Source organism: Hakea prostrata, chromosome 9 (assembly GCF_041222555.1).
Source record: "Hakea prostrata isolate BN-2017 chromosome 9, UWA_Hpros_2, whole genome shotgun sequence".
Taxonomy (NCBI): Eukaryota; Viridiplantae; Streptophyta; class Magnoliopsida; order Proteales; family Proteaceae; genus Hakea; species Hakea prostrata.
The window spans coordinates 49,526,470-49,532,993 of NC_142608.1; positions in this window are offsets into that span (position 1 = coordinate 49,526,470).

Sequence of the window (6,524 nt, forward strand, 5' to 3'; positions counted from 1 at the left end):
CGGTCTTAAGTGCCCGTGAGCCCAAGTCTAACCATATGCAACCCTACCGATAAATGGCCTCTTTCGAGTATCCACAATGTGATCTATGTCCTCTCACAGATTGGTTACCGGTCTTGAGCGCCCATGAATCCCCATTGATACCACGGGTCGTTTGGTCTCAATACCCTTCCGAATCGGGTCTGACATAACGGGACATCCTAGCCAAACACTACTAGACAGTCCTAAATATGTCATCCAACAGTTTAGGAAGGTGTCCAAAGGGCATCTCCGGAAACATCCCATAATATTCCCGTAGTAGTCCAAGGACAGAAGTGTCAAAAGGACACCTCTCCTTTCCAAACCATACTTAATCATACACAAACATGAATCCATAACATCACATATATAGTAACTTCATATATGGAAAGAAATCAATATCTTGCGTATAATTATTAAGTAAATCATACATGAATCATAAACAAGTAATGCTACTGAAATCAAGATAGTATAACATTATAAGAATCTAATTAAAGAAATAAACTAACAAGATTTAAATATAGAAACTAAGATATGAAATCTATGTAGTTAAGGAAGTAACCATCCTTACCTTTTATAACTCGCAAAGGAATCTTAAGAAATCAAGTAAGATCTTGACAAAACTTGAGAAGAAGGTCCTAAACAAGTGTATACAACATATTAGGAAAGATACCTAGAAGGAAAGATATCAAAACATCCAAAACAGACCAAATATGGAGTTGCTGTACTCATTGGTCGATTGACTTGGTCTACTGCCTCAGTTGACCAACCGAGACAGTGGCCTTCAAAAATCAGAATTTTGAGAATAAAGAACGAATTTGGTGGTTCAAAAGGGTACTAAACAAGGGGTAAACTACAATGGCTGCATCCTAGTGTATAGAGGACTTCAAATCACTAATTGAATTAAGTTTTCAAGTTACATATTAGGAAACAAAAGTTACCATAATTTCCAGTGAGGAAGGGTGTATTGGGGGCAACTGTTGTTGCGGGTGAGCAAGGTAGGTACTAATTGCTGTATTTCTTTTCTTTTTCTTCTTTTTGTTATAAAATGACCCTTTTAGCGGAAAAAAAAAGTTACCATAATTTGAATAATCATGGTTCTTGAAGAATTCATAGTAAAAATCATGGACAAGAACAATAAGATGATGGATAACTGATTGTAACAAAGGAATCATGAATAACAAGCATAGATCATCAAGAAAATTAGATCTAAGGCTGAAGAACAATAATCTAAATAAGGAAAGTGAATGAATACAAGTTTTCCTTCAAAAGCGAGTGATGATCTTGATGAAGATCATCCACCAAGCTTTAGATCCTTAGGAAAAGAGAGGGAATGAGTATAATGATGGTTGCAACAGAGATACAACATCACTACTACTGTCCTCAATCAAAAAAGGAAAGAAAAGTAACGAAGAATCAAAGATGAAACACAGAAGAGGATGATCACATACCTTTTTGTGTAGGATCACGAGTTTTGACAAAGATCCGTCAAGATAATCACCAAGGATGCAAGGGAGATGACTTGCAGAGGGCTCTGGTATGTTCCAAAGAGTTTGGAGGCAGAAAATACGAAGTAGACTCGAGATTGGACTTAAATAGAGCAAGCAAGACCTAATTAGCAAAAACAGAACCCATTGATCGATTGGATTGATCGACTGGTCTAGTCGACCAATCAGGACAGCAAGTCCAAAACAGGGAATTGAAAGCTTAGATCAAATCCAAACATCAAGGGGTTTTGCACACACTCCAAGTGACTTACCTAGTAAGTAGAAATGCCTTCGAACCAATATAGAGAGCACTCCAAGTCCATCAACTAATCCGATCTTCATTAGGATACAGTTTCCATAAATGGAACACTGACATCAACACTCAAGGATTCAAAGCCAGTCACCAAGTCTTCCACTGGGATGGCCCATAGCTGACTTCTTGCTTTACTTCGGGTTGTCGGACCTACAAACAACAGGGTTTCCGGGTCAAGGTTAGGGCTGGGTTTCACATCATGTGTTTCATATCATATAGCATCTTACTCTGCTTTGAAATCCTGCAATTTATGTTATTATGGATTAACTGCCTTACTGGTTTCTTTGAAACTCATTCCTTTCCTTTTGTACAATATCTTTTGTTAGATTACTCTATAGGTATTGATGACTATGAAGGTCAATACAAGGAAGCGCAAACTGAAGAAGCGTACTTCACGCAAGGTGTTGGCAACAATGAAGATTACGTTGAGGATTCCTTAAGTGGTCCTACTTTGTACCAAGATTAGCCCTACTGTGGAGTGGGAGCGTTTAAGCGTGATTGATGAAGTCTATGTTAATGAAGACGTTATTTATAAAGTGAATAGACTCTAGCTTAGTTTAATTTTATCTTTCTTTCTTGTCTTTAGAACTAGTTGTAATCTTCTTTTGACTTGCGATCTACTTTTCCGCTGTTTGTAGAGTGAGATTCTGCCTCACTTTACTTTATGATTTAGACATTTGATTGTCTTTCGTACTTTGATGATATATGAATTATTCTTTCCTTGTTTGGATCTTTTGATTATACTTTGTACATTGATTATTTATGTTCATGATTATGTTATTATCTATGTGGGAGGATGATTACCTCGATACTTGATCTTCAGGGCTGTGGATCACACACTCGGGTATGCCAAGTAGGGTACCGGCTGGGTGGATGTGACAGAGTAGTATCAGAGCCCAAAGTTCAAGGAAACCCTAACCACAGAAAGCAATAACGGAACATTCCTGAGTCATAGATCTGAGATGACTCATCTACTCTTAGAAGTGAATAATAGGACACTTGGATTAGAAACTTAACCAATGAAGCATAACTGGACTTTTGGAATAACATACCATAATTATACTTAAACAAATGTCACTTAATACAATAAAAGAAAAGTGCATAATACACAATAATAAAGTGAAACAAAGTGAACTTCATTAATTTCAAAAGTTTACAACGATTACATCAGATAATGCATAAATGGAAATCCTAAAGTACAGTCTATCTAGGTGATCTCCTCTGATCTCTGAAAGCTCTGAAGTCCTCGGCCATCTGAGTAATCTGTGACTCTATCCTATCCTGCCGTGACTCCATCCTCTCATGCATTTGCTCCTGTCTGACCTCCATCCTCTCCAGCATGGAAGTCATTGATCTCATCTGTGCACCAAGATCAGAAGTCTCTGGGACTGAATGAAGAAGGGCCTCCTGTCTCGAAGTGTGATGAAGGAGGAATCTCGTGATGCTCCGACTCAGCCTCGTGCATCTCTGTGTCATCTCCGACCTGATCATCACTATCAGGACCGACATCCTCTCCTCCATCATCAGACTCATCTCTCTCCTCCTCGGTCTCATCATCCTCACCCTCTAGACCAAGAGATCTCATTGTCTGTGTAAGCCTCATCTGTCGGATGGTCCTAGTCCCGATCGTATACCCCAGTGCACCAGTGTCCACCGGTGTATCCTCAAGACTCACTCCGAAGTGCCGAAAGATCAAAGTCAGAAGCCTCCCATAGCAAAGGTTCCGCATACTAGGCCGCAGTACCAGATCCAGCTGAATGATGTAAGATAAGTCTATCTGGAAGCCCATGTAGATGCGATAGATAACCAAGGCCTCCATCACTATGACCCGATGGTGATGTCTGGCCTTCAGCATGATATTTCGGCCGACAATACGACCGATAATCCGTGCAGAATCTATCATCCGCCCGTTGTTCCGCGAAGTGTAGCATCGATGATCATCCCATAGTGTAGTGCATATCTCGTGCAGCTCATATGGTAGTAACTGTCTATCCCTACCCCCGCAGGTAACCACACGCATTGCCGTGGATAGTAAGGTACCCATAGGATCTCAATCAATGACCTCGTGGAGAAGAGGATCTAGGTCTAAAGGACTCTGCTCCTGAGTACTAATCGAAGAGGATGTCCTGGACCTCGAGACTCCTCTGTAGATGTAAGGTTGCTAAAGAACAACCTCACTAGCTCGGGATATACTAGAAAATCCTCAGTGAAGAGATGTGTCCACTCCATAGTGTCAAATCTTTGCCGAATCCTGAACACCCTGAGTTGTCGTTGGTGAAGAAGACGTCCAAACTCGATACTGCAGTAACTGAAGTAGGCCTTGTATAAGAACTCGGCTTGTGGAGTATCGAATCTGTCTGGTCGCCGAACCACCTCTCTAGGCTGTGAAGGCACCTGACCTCTACCCCTGAGTGCCCCTACCATACGACCTCATCCTCGTCCTCGCCCTCCTCTCTGCATAGTGTTTGTCTGTGGAAGAGACAAAAGACATTGCTAGTTAGTGCTATTTCAAGTTTTCAACCAAAAAGGGCATTTTCGTAATTTTCATCAAAATTCCAAATTTGGGGAAATTTTGATTTGAAGATACTAGCATGTACTTAATACTTGGAATTGCATGATCATAAAGTTTATTTCAATAAAATCGATCGAAAACTTGGTGAAAAGTGGAAAATTCAGCAAGAAGAAATTTGGGGATTTTCGTAAACTAGGTCAAAATTGAATTTTTGAAAAGTTGGAATTGGTCAATTCAAACTACATGGTCATAACTACAACATCATTGCGAACATGTAGCATTTGATTTCTTGCGAAAACTCCAAGCAGTTTGTAAGGAATTGAATTTTTTCTAAAGTTAACGATTTTGGTACGAAAACATTGTGAAAGTGCTAGAATGTGTTAGAACTTGTTGTCTATGCATGGCATTGTGTTTAAAACCTAGGCAATGTGTTTCTAAGTATTCCTAAACATGATTTCTAGCATTGGATACAAGTAAAACATGATTTCTATGAGAATGCAAGCATAAGAGATTGTATTTGAAAGAAAAGATGATGGATTTACCTTGTATGTGATGAATGTGTGATGTGGTGTTGTTGTTGAAGCACTAGATCACCCCAAAAACACTTTGAAGAACCTTAGAAGTCTTTCCCCAGAGCTCTCTCACGTTTTGAAGTGGTTAGAATGAAGTTAGAATGAGGAAATGAGGCCTAGAATACGAATTTTCGTATTCTGTGAGCATTGGTTGACTCATTGGTCGACTGGGCCAGTCGACCAATCAATCGACCAATGGACACAGTGACCTCATTTTCTGTTGAATTTTTGGAAAATGTGATTCTTGTCCTATGGATTATTGTTTGATGACTATATGGATGTATTTAAGCATGATTTAAATTTTCAAATCATTTGGACTTGTGGATTATGATCAAACTTCGAAATTCGGTGTTTTTTATGTTTTCGATTTTTGCAGAATGGTTACTCTGAGAAGTGGACGTGGTGGATCCAGTAGCAATGGTCATGGTGAGATACCTCATGGAGGTGGTGAGACACCCAATGATGGTCATGATCAGCAGACCAACAATGGCGATCAGGGTACCCATGACATATCTAGTGACCCGAATGTTGGAAGCTTTTGTGATATTGCCAATATCATGGGCAATATGATGCAGCAACAAGCAGCCCAGTTTAATCAAATGTTGACGGGTTTCATGACTCTGCATAATGAGACTCGTGCTAGTGCTAATGGGAATCCTCATGCCGCATTCGAATGCGCTGGAGGATTAGCTGGAACTCCTCATTCTCGTTTGATAGAGAGTCCTGAAACTGCAAGTGCCCACCTTCACTGGAGTGTCCAAGGACCCCTTGTTTCCTAACAAGTGGCTTCGCGAGTTAGAGAAGGCTTTTCGACATCTGCAATGTTCTAAAGCCCAAAAGATTCTGTTTGCTGAGCAGAAGTTGCAACATGAAGCTGACGCTTGGTGGACCTCCACTCGGCCTGTGTTGGACGGTTTGCATGTGGGTGTTGTAACTTGGGACTTGTTCAAATAAGCATTCTGCATGAACTACTTCCCTGAAGCGATGAAAGATGCGAAAGAAGCTGAATTTATGGTTCTTACGCAGGGATCCTTGTCTGTGTTGGAGTACCAACAGAAGTTCGAGGAGCTTCATTTCTTTGCTCCAGACTCTTTGAAGCTTGATCTCGCCAAGGCAAGGAAATTCTTTAAAGGATTGCGCCCTGCCATCAAAGCTTACCTCATTGTCCAGCCTATAGTGAGCTATGCCCAAGTGGTGCAGAACTCGAAGAAGTTGGAAGAAACTGAGAAGGAGAGTGCTCGTGTGCAAAGGCCCTAGCAGCCCAGGAACCCTGGTTTGGTGGATCTTAATGATTGGCGTTTTGTGAGACCTACACCCCACCCCACTCCTGCTTTTCAGCCTAGGAGTGTAGGTCAGAGCCCTAGTTTTCAGCAGCCCGGCCAGTATAGACAGTATGGCGGGAATCGACCACCGTTGAATGCAAATGTTAGGCCTATGAATGCGAATCCTAGGCCTTTGGTTCAGAAGCCCCCTGTTGCAGCTACTCCAATGGGACCTAGCAATCCTGTTTGCTTTTTCTGTAAGCAAGCTGGTCATTTTGCTCGTGCCTGTCCGAAGAGGCCTGTCCAGCAATTTGCTCCTATAGTGAAGAATGCTCCTGCTCCTCCCTCTGGTAGAGTGTTCAG